Here is an 18,054-nt window from a genome sequence, read left to right as displayed (position 1 = left end):
CTGTGCTACCCCACCATAGTCACACCTTCCACCAGCCCTAACCCCTGGCACTGATCTGTTCTCCAACACTGTAATTTGGTCCCTTTAAGAATGTTATGTAAGTGCAATCATGCAGTCTGTAACCCTTTGGAACTGGCTTTCTTTCACCCAGCAGAATGCCCTTATGATCCATCCATGTTGGATGTGCCTTTTTACTGCTGAATAGCAATCCATGGTATGGAGGTACCACAGTTTGTTATCCACTGAAGGACACTTGATAGGTGTCCAGTTTTAAGCTATAACAGATAAAACAGCTATGAATATTCATGTACAGGTTTTTGTGTGAACCTAAGCTTTCATTTCTCGTCTGTAAATACCCAGGAGTGGGAATGTATGGTAAGTGTATGTGTAACTTTATTAAAAACGATGAAACTGTTTTCCAGAGTGGCTGAACCATTTATACTCCCACCGGCAGTGTATGTGCAATCCGGTTTCTCTACATCCTCGCCAGCATTTGGTAACATCAGTATGTTTTATGTTAGCCATCCTGACAGAGGCACAGGGGCTCCTTTTGATGGTGGGCTGTCTGGCATTTCGATGCCAGCAATGTGGACTGTCTGGCATTGCGATGATGGAAAATGGGGCTCTTGATATGGGGTGAGGTTTCAGGTTTGTCTGGTTCCTTTTGACGGCAGTGGTGGGACATTGCCATCTGGGAATGCTGGGCTTCTTTGAGGCAGTACCTCTTGGTCCAGCAGGCAGACTTGAGATCAGTGATACTCGCTCCCATGGGGTAATAAGGCCATGATATGACAGTCAAGGGGCAGTGACAGACTTTGCCTGGGCTGGCGTCCTCCTGCAGCTTTGGCCAGAGACTGTATAAGTGCTTTTTATTCCTAAAGTTGGTAACTTATTAGCAGCATGTGTGTTTGTTCCGGCTGGCCGGGGGGGACATGGAGTTAGCACAGACAGGTAAGGATGGGACCACCAGTGGCACTTGTCAGATGTCACAGGCCACACTGAACACTTCTTGCCCTTGGACCTCCTACTCTGTTGACCACTCAAGACTCTCCAGCAGCATGTGGACACTTTGTCTGGATGTCATGGAAATCTGACTTCCACCTCCTGGGAGTTAGATCTGCAGGCACTGCTGTCACCACCCCATGGATCTTCCTAGCCTAGGGATCCAGGTCCTGCCAGCAATTGGAATTCTGTGTGCATAGCAGAAGGTGTCTCAGCCAGGGAAGTTGTTCAGGACACCAGGGAAATGGGCTTTGTGAAGGGCCAACGTCATTGTGATGACTCGAGTTGGCCCAGCCATGTCTGGAAAGTCACCTTCCATCTGCTGTACCCCGGATTCAAGGGAGGCTGTGGACCTTCCCAGAATCCATACCCGTCATGACCTTGGCTCCACAGGTTTGGACCAGGAGGCCAAGAATCAGGTGGGCAGTGGTCCTGCATGGGGACAGCCAAGAGATCATGGAGATCATGCACAGAGGCAGGGAAGCTCTGTGATCCTAGGCAAATTCCTTCATGCTTCTGTGTGCAGGGTGGGTGCAGTGAACGAAGGTTCTCCTTTGGCTTTTGTCTCTTGTGCTTTACCTGGTGCATTCACAGGACGTGGACGTGAACTTGGGCATGGAAGAACCTAAATGGTGATATATAGAACCTGCCCGTGAACTGGGGACTGTTGGGGGCTGAGCAGACTGTGGAGGCTGAACCCAAAAGTCAAACGATACGATAGTGGCCCTCCAGAAGTTGACGTAGTATTGATAAAACAAGTGGAAGGGCAGCCAGATACCATCAGGTGACCAGTGGGTATGGTCTGATGGCTTTGAGCAGAGATATACAGACAGGGTGGATAGTCACACTTCCTCTCCGAAGGTGGTGAGAATTTTCAAATTTGGTTTTTGTTTGTTCACTATGTTCTCTGGTGTAACAGAGAATTTTCCAAGTTTCCATTCTTGGGTACCTCTTCTGTGGCCCATTGTCCTCGTTCACCCAGGTGCCCCTACTTATATGCTGTCAGAAGGCAGCCCAGCCCACAGCACCTTTCGGAGATAATGAGGCAGGCGCAGACTGGGGCAGTACCTTGCCTGACTGTGAAGTTGGGTAATGAGACTCCATCCTCCAGGCTGAACGCACGGCAGCTCCCCCCAGCTCTGGCTTGGTCTTTTCAACTCACGCTGCTGCGACCTAACTTTTGCCACAGTATGAGTCTTGCCCTTGCCTGCCCCTGCTCTGTTCTCTTGGCTTCTGATTCTGGACCCGACCTCCTACTCAGCCCTCATGGTCTGGATCCGTGTGGCTATCCTATGTCCTCCTTGGTCTAAGTGTTACCACCTCAGGGTTCAGGGCCCAGAGTGGTCTCATGAGGTGACCCTTGCAGGGTCTGGGCTGCCCACACATGTCCGGAGGTATGCCCTGCCTATCAGAAGGCAGATAAAAATTCCCTGGTGGAAGCAGGTGCTCACTTCAGGAGTCAGTCTTCTCTCGGCGCCTTGTCTCCACTATTGTAACAGAGAAGAACAAACCTGACTCCATAGTGGATCTATTCCTTTAGCTCTAACCTTTGTGCTCTGTGGCCTGTGCTTAGTCATGCTGGCTCTGCACCTTTTGTAAAACAATGTTGCCGATAGCCTGAAATATATGTGATAGTCCATTCTCAAGGCTCTGACCTTTAAAGGTATAACATTTCTCCATTCACATAGAGATAAAAAGTTGCAGAACAGAGAATAACATTTGTCTTGTTGGAGGTTTATGGGAACATTGTGACCAGACCTACGTGGACAGCTGCAGGACCAAAGGATTGCGGCACCAAGAAGTTTGCAACAACTAGCCACATCTCCTCCCCTTTTAGTATAAAAGATGCCTGAATTCTAACTCTGGTAGGCTGGTTGTTTGGGACACTAGTCCACCATCTTCTGAGTCTGCTGGCTTTCTGAATAAAGTCACTATCCCTTTGCCCCAACACCTCGTCTCTCGATTTACTGGCCTGTCGTGTGGCGAGCTACTGCTACTACTACTGAGCTTGGACTTGGTAACACTACCCAGAGGTTGGGTGGATCCGGGCCCTTTGTTTATTCAAGTTCTAGTTCTACCTTTGCCACTAAATCTTGGGGTAACAACCATAAGTGAGTAAATTAACCATTCTGGGGCTCAGTTACCTCATATTTACGGTAAGGTTTCCTAACTCCCTAGCTGATAATCTTTCAACTATACCAAACCACGATTAAGGAGAAATTAAAATTCAGAAGCCAAAAAGAGCCTTTAAGTTAAATTCTGGTTTAGATATATTAGCTTAGGTAGGGTTATCTATTTTCTAATAAGTGTTGTTGAAAATGAATGTTTATTGAATTGAATGCAGCATTAACAATAATTCTCAGGCCTTAATGTGCATAAGGATTGGGAGGGTATATTAAAATGCATATTCCTAGGCCGCCTCCTCAGAGCTTTTGATGCCACTGGGGCCTAGGAGCATGCATTTTAATATGAGAAACTGAAGGGGACTTAGGTTTTGAAATAGACATTGGTAATTTTTTAGAGGCTAATTTATCAATATGCATTAGGAACTTTAAAAATAGGTCATTTGACCTACTGATTCAATTCTCGGAATTTTGCCTAAGGTGTCCACCAAGATTTATCTACAAGAACGTTTTTGTGTTTATAATAGCAGAACACTAGAGGCAATAAAAATGTACATAAAAAAAGAATGGATAAATTAAGATATATCCATGCAATGGAAACACAGCCATTAAAAATGAAATTTTCGGGCTTCCCTGGTGGCACAGTGGTTGAGAGTCTGCCTGCCAATGCAGGGGACACGGGTTCGTGCCCCGGTCCGGGAAGATCCCACATGCTGTGGAGCAGCTGGGCCCATGAGCCATGGCCACTGAGCCTGCGCGTCCAGAGCCTGTGCTCCGCAACAGGAGAGGCCACAACAGTGAGAGGCCTGTGTACCGAAAAAAAAAAAAAAATCGAATTTTCAAAATCATTTAGTGACTTGAAAAAATGTTTACAACATAACGTTAAGTGGGGTGAAAAAAAGCATATAAAATACCATTTCAGTAATGTTTAAAAGAAGAAAAGAATATATATGAAAAATTGAAAAGAAATACATTGACATGTTAATATTGAATTGTTGCTTGGTTGTTGGATTACTAGAGATTGTTGGTTGCTTCTTGATATTTTTCTGTATTTTCCAGATTTAGATTTTGTATAGTGACTATGTTATGGGTCTTTTTACAAATTTTTTAAAAGTAAAGAAAAGGAATTTGCCTCATGTAGAGTGAAAAGAGAGGGAAGAGAGGCCTCTTAGGAGCCCAGCCCAGCCATGGCCTCGCTGCTGCAAGAGGACTTGGAAGACAGATAGACTGAGTCCGGTGCTGGGGTGAATTTTAAGCTACATTCTCTTTTGCAAAGTACTTTGATATAGTCGATGCCAAGGAATTTGGGTCAATGAGAAAGTCCTTTTCACTAGATACTACTTTCCTGCTGCATTTGAAGATAACAGACTATAGGAACTGGAATGTGGAAGGGAATTCAGTTTCCACAACATCTTTACTGCTCCTGGGTTGATCTCATGCTTGTTGCCTCTGTGTGTAATCCCCCTGGCCCCTACCCAGAACACCAAGCAGAGACACTGCACTCTGCTTAGGGGCTTCTGGACAGATGATGGGCTCTATTCTGGCTTGGGAGACACCACCCAGGGCCAGTGCTTCTGTGGAGTGCTTTCAAAATCTCCTCTGGCCAATGCACTGGGAGCCCCATTGAATGCCAAGAAGCATCTTTTTTTTGGCAGAGAGATGGCTCAAATCTACCCTCCCTCATGGATCTTAGTGAGTCCCAGGTCAAATGTCTCTGAATAAGATTAGAAGCTTCACGGTTAGGCCTCTGGCCTAGAGTCAAAGCTTTTCAAATGTCCTTGAAATTTTTACACCACATGCTTTGGCTAGTTAGGAAGTGGTGTGGGGACTTCCCTGGTGGTGTAGTGGTTAAGAATCCGAATCTGCCTGCCAGTGCAGGGACATGGGTTTGGTCCCTGGTCTGGGAAGATCCCACATGCCGTGGAGCAACTAAGCCCGTGCGCCACAATTACTGAGACTGCGCTCTAGAGCCTGTGAGCCACAGTTGCTGAGCCCGCGTGCCACAACTACTGAATCCCGCGCGCCTAGAGCCCGTGCTCCGCAACAAGAGAAGCCACCACAATGAGAAGCCCACACACCGCAACGAAGAGTAGCCCCCGCTCACCACAACTAGAGAAAGCCTGCGTGCAGCAGCGAAGACCCAACGCAGCCAAACATAAATAAATAACATATATATATATATATATATATATATATATATATATAAAGGAAGTGGAGCTAAGGATTTCAGATGAAAGTCAATTTAGAGAGACCAAAAAAAGAAATAAATAAAAATGATGATACTTACAATATTAATAGCAATATCAAAAGCCAAACGCCAATGCTGACCATAGCTATGGTACTTGTTTTCATCAACATCTTGACTTGCCACACATTTTCCTAAGTTGCCCAAACCATTTCACATATATTACCTTACTTATTCTGACAGAATCTCAGTTTTACATTTTTTAAAAATACCATTTCGGAAGCGGGAGGAAGCTGTAAAGTTCTGATGAAAACCAGAGGCTTGAGTTAAAAACAAAACCCTGAAGTCTTCGGTGTGGTGTTTTCCAACTGCGTTCTTGACAAGAAGTCAGGGGATTTCAGCATGAGAAATTACGAAGCCCCATTACCGTGAATTCTTCGCTTTGGTGTCTGTGACGTGGCCTGATTGCAAAATCCTCCAAAGGGAGTAACAGGACATTCATAATGCTGACCCAGAGCAAGAGGGGAGCCTGTACTTCTGTGCCATGAAAAGTATAAAACCTCTGGGGTTAAAAATAACCAACTGCTCCAGGCACTGCCTACGTCAGCCAGTTGTGCCCAGACCACATCTGCGTATGACAAATCAACAGGGATGACCTAAGCTCCTAAAAGACTATGACCCCAGATTTGAATTCTACCCCTCCTATGGAATTAAGAACGGAAAAAAAAAAATTTTTATATAGATAAAACTGAATCACTTTTCTATACACCAGAAACTAACCCAACACTGTAAATTAATTATACTTCAACAAAAATATTTTTTAATAAAATAAAATATAAAATTATAAGTTAAGGAAGCTCAAGAAAGTCTAACTTTCCCCATAATGTCTACTTTGACGCTTTTTTGAAAATGTCAAAGATCAAAATATTTACAAAGTGTGTATTTGTTACCCCTGCCTTGCTGGTGGGTCCGTGGTGTCACCCAGTGTGCTGTACCAGTTCCCTGTGGAGGGTTCGTGTTGGCGGCAGTGAAATTTTGATTTGGCGGCCGCACTCCTCTCTCTGCCATGCTAGGCAGCCAGACATTAAAAATCAGCAGGTTGTTTGTCAATTCCTGCATACTTAGTGCTTTGAGGAGTCATTATCACATGGCAGTTGAAATTAACAAGCGATGACTAAAGAGTCTCCCCAGTGAATGGACCCTGACTCCTTTTCCTCCTTGACCATGGCCTTTGGCCCTGCCCTTCCTAGCAGACTCCTTTAGGCTTGTACATGCAGCAACAGATCGTCCCCACTTGGCTCCAGCTTTTGAAACCTGGTACTTGTTCTCAACTTACTCCTCCTGGCTGCTCCCTTGTTACAGGCACTGTACTCTCCCGTTCAAGCTGGTCTTATCTTTAGTTTACTCCGCTAGCCCAGCCAGCTCTCTCTGCTCAGTAGACACTCTGGGACCCACCAAACCAAGAAAATGGACTTTCAAAGGTTGAAGCACTTTTGCAATACGTAACTTGTTTTTCTATTCCACTCCTCCTTAGCCTGCTCCAGATGTGAGGGGGCTGGGCGGAGGCAAGGCAGCAGTAATAGGAGATGAGGCCAGACGTTAGGCTGCATGAGAGCCTGAGAGCTGTGTTAAACCAGCCAGTAGCTGGTCTTCCCGCACAATGGACAATGCATATTCTTCAGGGTGTGGGTGTGACTGCCAGAAATGTCAAGTCCAGGGGTAAAATACAATCAGAAACCGGACTGTCCAGTCAGATATTGACAACAAAACTAGAGAAGTAGGTACCAGGCAGCTCAGGCAAGGACTGGAGTCCATTTTTACAGCGTGTGTGCTGTTGAAGTGAGCACATATAGTCTATTTTTATTGGAGGTCTTTATGATGCCTTGGGAACATCATAAAGGCACCACCATATGGTTTCTGATATTTACCAGTGAGGGGGATATTGCACTAAGACCAACAGTGGTGAAAGGCTACATAAAATATCAAATTAGTTCAGGGCTCTTCAGACAGGGCTTATAACCTTACCACTCATTATTTCAGTAAATGTTTTGCAACTTTTCCTGAAAAGAAAAAGCTAGAATTATATATCAAATCCTTTGGGGAGCATTAATCTCCCCAGCCAGAGCCATTTCTGCTTTTACATGTTTCTCTAGTAACTTGAGTTGAAGATCCCATCTTGTCAGGAATTCCCTCCACTACCTCCCAATATTAAAAAGCATGCCAAGATCTGGAGGAGGGTAGCTTCCCAACACCCCCAAGAGCAGACACAACCATGAGTTAAAGAAACCATGAGCTTTCCTAGTGACCACTGGTGGAACAGAATTCTGTTGGACAATTCGAACAACCATGACTAGACCCAGGACCAGGAAACTGAGCCAGAATGGTCCTAGACTAAGAGGACCTTGTGGGGGGGAAAAGGGGGGAAGAATGTCCTTCGTGGTTCACTGGCCACTGGTGGCCTGATGGTGCTCATGTAAATGCTTAGGGTCAGAATGGACCGAGGCATCTTGAAAAATCTCACCCGCTGCTCCTTGCCCACTCTTTACCTAAGAGTGTCTGTTAGAGAATTCTAAATACCTGATCACTGTTTATTTCTCCCACTGCTTCATTCTGCTGTCCTATCCTTGAGCATCTCTAAGTTCCTTATTATGCTCTGCCAGAGAGGACTACCTCTTTTCTCCAGAAGTTCTCCTGAGCTGTCACTGGCAAGTGGCTGCTCCCCACCCCAGGGACTACATTTCCCAGACCTCTTTGCAGTCTGATGTGGTCATGTGACTGGCATTTTAGCCAATAGAGTATGAGTAGAAGTGTTGTGCACCACTTCTAGGCAGGGGCCATGAAAGTCTCCATGTGCACCTTTTCACACTCTTTTTTTCTTCCTCCACTGGGAAGTGGAAACAGTCCCAGGTGACCTTGGAAACCACATACTGCAGAAGGTGGAGCCTCTCTCAACCCATGTCTCTGAATGAATGCATGAAAGAGAGTTGCCCCACTAACCTCTACTGTTACAAGACCAAGAAATAAACTATTATGTTTGAGTCATTTTACATTTTTCGGTCTATTACAGCAATTAGCCTATCTTAACTATTCCTATTACCCTCTTTGATACAGCTGTTATCATTGTGTGCAGAAGTCCCTGTGCCTTCTCCCCTTTCCTTAAACCTTACTGCAAAGCAAAAGAATAGATTTAGTAAACTAAGCAGCCATTAGGGACAAATGACACTCACCAAATTAATGGTCACAGCATTCAGCTCTTACAGCCAGAAGAAGAGTGGTTTAGCAGAGCCTCACTTCAAGACAACCTGATATACGAAAATAAAACAAAAAGTAAAATGTAAGACCTACAAAACAGATATATTGGTGTGCCGTGGTTCATTTCCAAAGAGTGTTTTCAGTTTATAAAGGAATCTGCCACTCTTTTTCAGTAAGCAACGAGCTTCCCTATTGCATTCATAACATAAGATACATTTTAAAATACCCTCCCACCCCATCATTATAAAACTGAATTTATAAAGAACAATTCTCCTCTGCTAAGTAAGCTGTACAAAGACTAGATAATGACTCAGGAGATGACTTTGGAAGCCAGAACTGGGTATGATTTCTATCTCTGTGTGCTCTGCAGTTCTTACGTACGCGTTAAAACTTTTCTCTCGGGAATTTAACTCTCTTGGGTAGAAACTTCCAGAGCTTGTAAAATTATAGGCTATGCAAAAACTTAAGATTTCTTTAGGTGAAATTAAAACAGACACCAAAGATACAATATAATCTGTCTTTGTGCTTAATATCATCCCAGATGCGATGGCACACGTAGAAATGAAAATAAGCTCTCTGTAAACGGGGCAGTGAGACAGTGGAGGTGTACACACCAGAACAACCACAGGCAACCAGAAACACGCTGGGTAAAGGCAGCTGGTTGTGGTCGTTTTCTTACCAGAGCTGCCATCTTTTAACAGGTTAGGTGCGAAAATACCATTTGACGGCATAGGGCACGTATTTGCCTAGAACAGGGTTTATTTTTGTGTCGGATTACTTGGTATAAGATCCAGGAAGCAAATAGTTCAGAACTGAACAAACATTCTGGCTGTCCAAACAGAGCACCAGGGCAGAAGGAGGAAGAGGAAACAAAACAAGAGCAGTGACGGGGTCGGAGGCACGACGTGGGCCATTTTCCCCAGAATTCAGCCTTAGTGTGTGTGTGTGTGTGTGTGTGTGTGTGTGTGTGTGTGTGTACACAGATACACACACACACAGATATATATATGTGTGTGTGTGTGTGTGTGTATATATATATATATATATATATTTTTTTTTTTTTTTTTTTTCTGAGAGGAAACGCATTCTTGTCTGGTCCTGTGGAGAAGAAAAAGATCAGAGAGATCCCTTTGGTGCCGTATTCGGAGGGTCTCCCAGATGCAGCCCTCATCCCCCCCTCCGGGCTGGGGCCTGCCAGACACAGGTGTCAGGGAACAAGATGGCGCCCCACAGTGAAGGGTGCTGAGTGAGGGGGTCTGGGGGTGGCCTTCACTTACTCGGAGGCGCTGGCTCCTCTGAAACCCAGACGCTGCCAACTGCCTGGACTCAGGAGTTATAACCGCCTTCTTGCTCTGGGTTCTTCACTTCTTGTCGAGATCAGCTCCACATATCTTTCTGATGATGTCACCCATTCTGACTTCCTACATTTTGAAAGTTGATCTATAAGTAAAACCTTCCGTGAGGCTTCAAAAAAAAAAAGCAGCAGCAGAAAAGAAAAGAAAGGTGTGCTGTGGGGCGATGGAGAGGAGGAGGAGAGAGGCAGTTGCCTCCTTATTTTGAGATTTGCTGCAGCCTGCGAGTGCCACTCCCCAGCCAGTTTCCTGGCTGCAGAGGGAGGCCAGTGGCCGGGTGTGGGTGACGTCAGGGCCAGGCCTGAGTCATCGCCAGTGGCCGGTCTGCCCTGCCACTCGGAAGGGGACAAAAGGAATCTTTGATGTCCAGAGGCCCTCCTCTCGGGACACTCGCCTGGACGAGCAGCAGGCCAGAACATTCCTGCCGCCTCCCCACCCCCGGCCGCCCTTCCTACTTCCGGAACCATCCCAGGCAGATTCAGCAAGGCCTCCCCAGGGGACATCGCCCTCCTGCATGGCAGAGGCATGCCCGCTCTCTGCCAAAGAAGAAGCAGGGGAGGGTATTTCTCTGGGGATTTCTCACCTCACCCTCCAGCATCCCCCCCCCACCCCGCTTCCCTGTGGTACCACCTTACGCAGGGAGTTGCCGTGGTACTCAGAGAGATCTGGAAAGGTAGCAAGTGCTCTTGTCACCCACCCTGGGCAGCAAGCAGAGCTCAGTGTCTATTCTCTGCCTTCGTACCATGACCCTGGGCCTCCGCGCTCTGCCCCCTGGCTAGCAGTGTGAGCTTGTACATCCTGAATTGAAGGGGGGCCCTCTCTTTAAGAGGGGTATTTATATCCCAGTGCCTGCCACAGGGCACAGTAAACACATAATGTATAAGTGAATGATCATTTTAAAATAAAATAGTAAAGAACATGTATTGAATACTTGCAGTGAATGTTGGAGCCTCTGTGCTAAGTGCTTTAGCGATTATTTCGTTTATTTTTATCATGACAAAGCTATGAGGTAGGTACTATTATTATTCCTAGTTCTACAGATGAGGTGCTCAGAGAGATTAAGACACTTCTCTAAAGTCTCATAGCTAGTTAGTGGCGGAGTCTGCATCATCTGATCTCAAATCCTGTGTTCTCAACCATGATGCTGAGTGGCTGAGCGAACGAATGCATATTGACCAGAAGTAGCCTGTCCAGGTGAGGGGAAATGAGGGTAATGATGGGGCTTGAAACCAAATCCTATGAGGAAATAGCGGAGCAATTAGGGATGATCTGTTTAGGGTAGTAGGCCTCAAGCTCTTTTGATGGGTCAATACGATGTCTGAAGCTTGGATAACTCAGAGTGGCCAGGCGGATGGGGCAGGGGGCGGGCAAGTCTGGTCGGGTTCAAGCGGCGGTCAGGAGCTAGAACCAGAAGACAAAGCTAGGGAGGTCCGGTGGTGCGTGGTGGATGCAGTGTCTGAGAGCACAGTGGACAGAGAAGCTCAGAGGAGCCAGGCCCAGACTTGTCTTTATTGCCCCCTGGCCTCAGGGGTGTGGGTGGGAGGGTGAGTGCAGCTAAAGGTACAAGCCTGCGGCAGACATGAAGACAACGGGGAAGAAAGACACGAGAGCGTTCTCAAAGACCCCGAGACTTGGAGAAAGAGCTGGAACTGCCATGTGGTTTCAAAGCACCAGGAGGGGCTGGAAGTGACAGGAAACGGAGCTGGACCTGCCAACGGCAGTCACTGCCCTGAGCGCCGCCCTACCAAGAATCAGCTGCCTTTCTGGGATGGAGTGAGAATCCCATCAGTGGCTGTACTCAAGCCAAGGCGAGGAGGGCTGGCAAGAAGAGAACATCCATTTATGGGGGTATCTGGGCCCTGGATAAGAATGACCTTGGAGGTACCTTCTCCCCCTGTGGTTCATGATTCTGTGGTTTGTACTTTTCCATGATTCCAAGAGGAAGATAAAAGCCAGGACTTTCCAGCTCCTTGTGGCAGTGGGCAGAGAGGTTCTGGCCTCCTCAATGATGCCACTCCGCGGCTCTCCTTTCCGCTGTGGGGCACGGTGTCTGGTCACGGGATCCCTCTCCTGGGCTCAGGAAATCAATCCCTCTGATCGTTGGGGACGCCGTTACTTTGTTCCTGGAACTGCTGCCAGTTGCCGCTCTGAGGACTTACACTTGTGCTGCGGGGTCTGACTCCCCAGGCAAGAGGAATTAGCAGAGGTGACTTTCAGAAGAGAGAAAGCCACGTGCTTTGGATCAAGGCAGCAGCAACCCGGGTCACTGTCAATGTCCGCACAGAGCCTGACCTTGGGCTGAGCAGAGCGCTTTAAGTTCCAGGTATTTCTGGCAAAGGCTTGTTGATGCTTTTCTTCTCTCTGCAGAAAATGCCCCTGGGCACCTCCCTGCTGTTTCCCCAAAGGCTCCATGGCCTTGCTTGCTTCATATACACGGGTATTTATTTCTCTCATTAGATGAACGGAGTCTGATTCTTTTTCAGTCTACCTTGTGGGACCAGGATAATGTGAGGAGAAAGATAAAGCAAAGGAGAAATGACGAATAAGCTTAAGTGAGATGCAGCTCCTTGCACTGTATGCTCTGGGGTTGATTCTAACAGTGAGGATAAAATCAGAGAACTGGGCAAAACATCTATTTGAGGACACAGAGATCTAAGTGCAGTGACACCCCTAACCTCTACGCCATCTGGAGAACCCTCCACTTTGGTACAACAAATGCAGTATATATACTGGAAATTTAAAAAACAGGAAAGACTTAGAAGACTTGTCTGTACTTGCTGCCTCCAATTTTTCTCATCTCAATCACTTTTTAAAAAACAATTTATTATTATGGTATAATTTATATGCCCTAAAGTTAACCTACTTACAGTGTACAAGTCAATGGATTTTAGTCTATTTGTATAAGTGTGTGATCCATAACCTCATGTTGGAACATTTTTATCACCCCAAAAAGAACCCTTGTGCCCACCAGCAGTCATTCCTCATTTGCCTACACCTCCCCACAGTCCTGGGCAAACATTAATCTTCTCTCTGTCTCTGTAGATTTGGCTCTTCTGGACACTTCGTATAAATGGAATCATGCAGTATGTGGCCTTTTGTGTCTGGCTTCCTTCATTCAGCATAATGTTCTTAAGGTTTGCCCATGTTGTAGAGTATATCAGTACTTCATTCCTTTTTATGCCTAAATAATATTCCATTGTGTAGCTATAACCATATTTTGTTTATCCATACATCAGCTGATGAACACATTATTTTCATTTTTAGCTGTTACAAATAGTGTTTCCATGACCATTTGAGTACAAGTTTTTGTGTGGACGTATGCTTTCATGTCTCTTGGGTGGATACCAAGGAGTGGAATTGCTGGGTCATAAGGTAACTCTATGTTTAACATCTTGAAAAACTGTCAAACTGTTTTCCAAAGAGCTGTACCATTTCACATTCCCATCAGTGATGTGTGAGAGCTCTGATTTCTTCACATCCTCACCAACAATCTTATTGTCTGTGTTTTAGATTCTAGCCATCCTACTAGGTGTGATGTATCTCATTTAGGTTTCGATTTGCATTACCCTAATGACTAATGATGTTGAGTATCTTTCCATGAACTTATTGGCCATTTGTATACCTTCCTTGGAGAATTAGACAATTCAAATCCTTTATTAATTTTTAAATTATTTGTCTTTTTATTTTTTACTTGTAGGGCTTCTTTATATATTCTGGATACAAAGCCTTTGTCAGTTATATGTTTTACAAATACATCTCGCTGTCTGTAGGTATTTCATTTTCTTTATGGTAGTCTTTGACGGAGAAAAAAATTTTAACTTTGATGAAGTCCAACTTATCTATCCTCTCTTTTACCATTTGTGCTTTTGGTGTCACATCTGAGAAACTGTTGTCTAACCCAAGGTCATAAAGATTTACACCTGAGTTTTCTAAGAGTTTTATAGTTTTAGTTCTTACATTTAGGTCTATGATTCACTTGAAGTTAATTTTTATGTAAGGTAGGGATCCAAATTCATTCTTTGCACATGGATATCCAGTTGTTCCAGAACCATTTGTTGAAAAGACTATTCTCACAAGAATTCTGTATATCTAAAACAGATCTAGAATTTTAAAAGTTATTTAAATATAGTCTATTCTTTCCCCCAACGAATTGTCTTGACCCCTTTGTCAAATCTCAGCTGACTACAAATATTAGTTTATTTCTGGACTCTTAATTCTGTTCCACTGATCTAGATGTCTGTTCTTACACCAGCACCACACTGTTTTGATTACTGTAGCTTCATAAAAAGTTTGGAAATTCAGAAGTGTGAGTCTACCAACTTTATTCTTTTTCACAGTTATTTTGACTATTCTGGATCCCTTGCATTTCCATATGATTTTCAGGATTATCTTTTCAATTTCTGCAAAAAATCCAGCTAGGATTTTGATGGAGATTGTGTTCTACCTATAGATCAACTTGGGGAGTATTTTCCCAAATTTATTAGCTATATGAGTTTAATGTTACGTAGCCTATACCAGCCTCCTTTTCTAGTCTGAAAAAAAAAACAACCCCAAACCAAAAAACAACACCACCTCATGGGTTTGTAATGCAGATTAAATAAGATAGTGCTTATGTAACCCTATTAAGTCCATGACCCACCTGGGCCAGTGTCAGGATGATGTTATAGTCTGAGAAATCCAGCCCAGTCACCAAAAAGTAACTTCAAGTTAACTTATATTCAATACTTGCATTTCTCAAACATCATACAGAGGCCCTTGCAATTCTTCTTAACAGCCTTTTCCCCCTCATATCCAAGCCCTTTATACCCCACAGCATTAGCTTCCCCTTCTTTCTCCCAAGCTCCCTACAAAGCTTTTTCTCCAGCCCTAACCAGTGTTCTTCCAGTCCCTCTACCTCTGTCCAGTTCTTCTTCTTCTGATGGGGCAGGAAAACAAACTGAACAGGCAAAGCCAGAACTCTTCTTAGTGAGCAGGAAGAAAGGAAAATCAGGGAGAACTCAAGCTTAATTTTTGTGCCATCACTTATATAAAGTGTTTAGTGCAATGTCTGATGTATAAGAAGGGCTCAATAAAGGTTAATGGTATGGGGTTTAGATCAGGACCTCTGAGAATCAAGCCTGGAGGCTACTGCTCAGTGGCCCATCCTCACTCATTTAGGTGAATTTGGGATTTTTGCTCTTTTTTCTTCCTCCTCAAAGAATCAGGCCCTAGAAAAATGTAAAAAGTTCATCTTTGAGGCTCCCTGAGTCATGTTTGGGGGCCATATCTCTATTTCTTCCCTTACCCAGCACCAGGACCCTATGTTTCCTCCTCTTCTCCCATGAAAACTTCTGGTACAATGCTTTTAAAACTGGAAGTCGAGACCCACTGTCTATTGTGTCAAAACGAGCATTGGTTTCCAGTGACAGAATAAAAGAAAACAGAATAGAAAATTTCCAAGTGCATTACATGTAAGACTTCTGTTTCAGTTTTACAACGTGTGTGAGCTGGGTCTCTCTGCGAAACCTATTTCTTACTGTGGTTCAGGGTTTTTACAAAGTTTAAAAATCAGTGTTGGAGTAGATTTCTTTTTTAATTAATTAATTAAGTAATTTTTGGCTGCATTGGGTCTTCGTTGCTGTGCGCGGGCTTTCCCTAGTTGCGGGGAGCAGGGGCTACTCTTTGTTGTGGTGCGCGGGCTTCTCATGGTGGTGGCTTCTCTTGCTGTGGAGCATGGGCTCTAGGTGCGCGGGCTTCAGTAGTTGTGGCACGTGGGCTTAGTTGCTCCGTGGCATGTGGGATCTTCCCGGACCAGGGCTCGAACCCGTGTCCCCTGAATTGGCAGGCGGATTCTTAACCACTGCGCCACCAGGGAAGTCCCCTGGAATAGATTTTTCACTTTCATTAAGGTGTTTAAATATCTCATAAGAGCGTAAAGTAACACCCCTCCAAGTGGCCTGTTCATTTTGATGGGGATTGAAACCTTATGTCCTGTCAGTAGTAAAAGATTTGGGGACATTGAGGCCTTTTCCTGTCATTTATAACACTTTGATGGAGGAATATCTTCTGTAACCTGTTTGGACCTACCTTCACCCAGTTCCCTCCCCCCATCCTCCATCCCCACCAGGCTGTCTCTTAGCTGTCACCTCTTCTCACTCCCACAATATCTGCAAATCCACACCCTGAACTTGCATGGTGGTTTCTATTTTTCAGAACTCTTTCACCTACTCCATCTCATTTGATTCTCACCACTATTCCATGAAGTCGACAGGTCAGATTCAAATCCATGCTTGACCATTTAACTCAGTATTTAACCTTAAGGAAGTAACTTCTCAGCCTACCTCCTCAGCTCTCTTATATATAACCAGAAAGGTTAAGAGACTTGGCCAACATCACACAGCCTGGAAGTGGCAGGACCAGGAAGAGAACTAGATCTTTCACCTTTTAGCCTCGTTGTTCCACAGACTCTCCTCATGGAGAGGCACAGCTTCTTTTTTGTGGTATGATTCATCTAACTGCCTTACAAAGAATGTTGAAAAAGTAAAGAACATTTTGCACTCTTCCACCATATCTAAAACAACGACTTTTATGGCTCACATCACAAGACAAATAGCTCTTCATGCCTCGTGGTTAAGGGTTATCACTCTCAACATCAAAGGCTATTTATTAAAGGCTGGGGCGTTGGGAACCGACAGCAAAGTCCAAGGAGGAGGGGCAAACAAGTTCCCCCAGGCTCTGTTTTGGCCTCTGTATTGCAGAGTGCTCCCCCTAGTGGCTCTGGAGGAAAACAGCTTCTGGAAAGCACATTTCTAGATTCCATCCATGTTGATGCCATCAGGGAATGCTGGTGCTTCAAGGGAGCATGGAGAGCACTTGGTTCAAGGTCTCCCGTCACTGATGAGAAATTGAGGACTAGAGCAGTGATTCTCATCCAAGGTCATTCTGCCCCCAGGGGACATTTGGCAACGTCTGTAGACATTTTTGGCTGATTTTTGGTTGGGGCTTGGGGGGATGTTACTGTCAGGGATACGTAGAAGCCAGGGATGCTGCTAAACACCCTACAATATGCAGGACAGCTCCCCCATACCCCCAATAAAGAATTATCCAGGGGCTTCCCTGGCGGCGCAGTGGTTGAGAGTCCGCCTGCCGATGCAGGGGACACGGGTTCGTGCCCCGGTCCGGGAAGATCCCACATGCCGCGGAGCGGCTGGGCCCGTGAGCCATGGCCGCTGAGCCTGCGCGTCCGGAGCCTGTGCTCCGCAACGGGAGAGGCCACAACAGTGAGAGGCCCGCGTACCGCAAAATAAATAAATAAATTAAAAAAAAAAAAAAAAAAGAATTATCCAGCCCCAAATGTCAATAGTGCTGAGGTGGATTAGAGAAATGGTGTGACCCTCCCAAGAACTTGCATTTTTTCCTCCCCCCACCCACCGCCCCGCCCCAGCTGTATTGAGATATAATTGACACATAAACAAAGACTTGCAGCTTATTCACAGCTTTTGACAGCTCAGGCCAAGTGCTCTCATTCATTCCTTTTAAAGCGTTTTTATTAGAATTGAGAAAAATTCAAAAGCAATACATGCTTATAATTAAAAGCAAATGTAATAAAAGATTTTCCATCACTGCACATAATCAATGTTAACATCCTTAGTGGTTTATTAGGTGGGACTATATTAAAATGCCAACTTTAGATTATTTTTGACTTACAAAAATGGCAATGTCCTGTGGTAATACTTAAGATATTCATGGGACTTCCCTGGCGGCCCAGTGGTTAAGACTCCATGCCTCCAGGGGCACAGGGGGCACTGCAGGGGGCACAGGTTCGATCCCTGGTCAGGGAACTAAGATCCCGCATGCTGAGAGGCCAAAATAAATAAATAAATAAATAAAAGCTCTTTTAAAAAATCATATTTAAAAAAATGATAGTCATCCACTTCTCCATGTGCTTACCACAACAAACTTCAATCCATATACGGAGGGTTCTTTTAACTTTGCTTGTTGTACAAAAGCTGGAATTGACAACAACTTGCTTTTTTTTTTTAATTTAGTAAATTGTGAATCTCTCTTCAGAGCCTTCAGATAAGGATCTCCTGTACGTTTCCAGAAGTTGGGGATGCTCGCTACTGTGGGCTCCAAGGAGATTAGATGGCCTATAAAAGGG

The 18,054-nt window shown here is 45.0% G+C and overlaps 1 protein-coding gene across 2 annotated transcripts in view; it reads right to left on the bottom strand.

Annotated features, from left to right (window-relative positions):
• ZBTB38 (zinc finger and BTB domain containing 38) overlaps positions 1-18,054 on the bottom strand; it is a 117,842-nt gene that overhangs the window by 66,257 nt on the left and 33,531 nt on the right. For both annotated transcript variants that reach the window (XM_060011348.1, XM_060011349.1), the window contains exons 2-3: positions 9,840-9,983; positions 8,538-8,612 (exon numbers count right to left, since the gene is read on the bottom strand). The gene's annotated coding sequence lies outside the window, so the exon portion shown is untranslated. The remainder of the gene's footprint in view (positions 1-8,537; positions 8,613-9,839; positions 9,984-18,054) is intronic.

The sequence above is a fragment of the Delphinus delphis genome, chromosome 4 (assembly GCF_949987515.2).
Source record: "Delphinus delphis chromosome 4, mDelDel1.2, whole genome shotgun sequence".
In the NCBI taxonomy this organism is placed as follows: domain Eukaryota; kingdom Metazoa; phylum Chordata; class Mammalia; order Artiodactyla; family Delphinidae; genus Delphinus; species Delphinus delphis.
The sequence above is the reverse complement of the archived record's forward strand: the minus strand, read 5'-3'. Positions and strand labels throughout refer to the sequence as shown.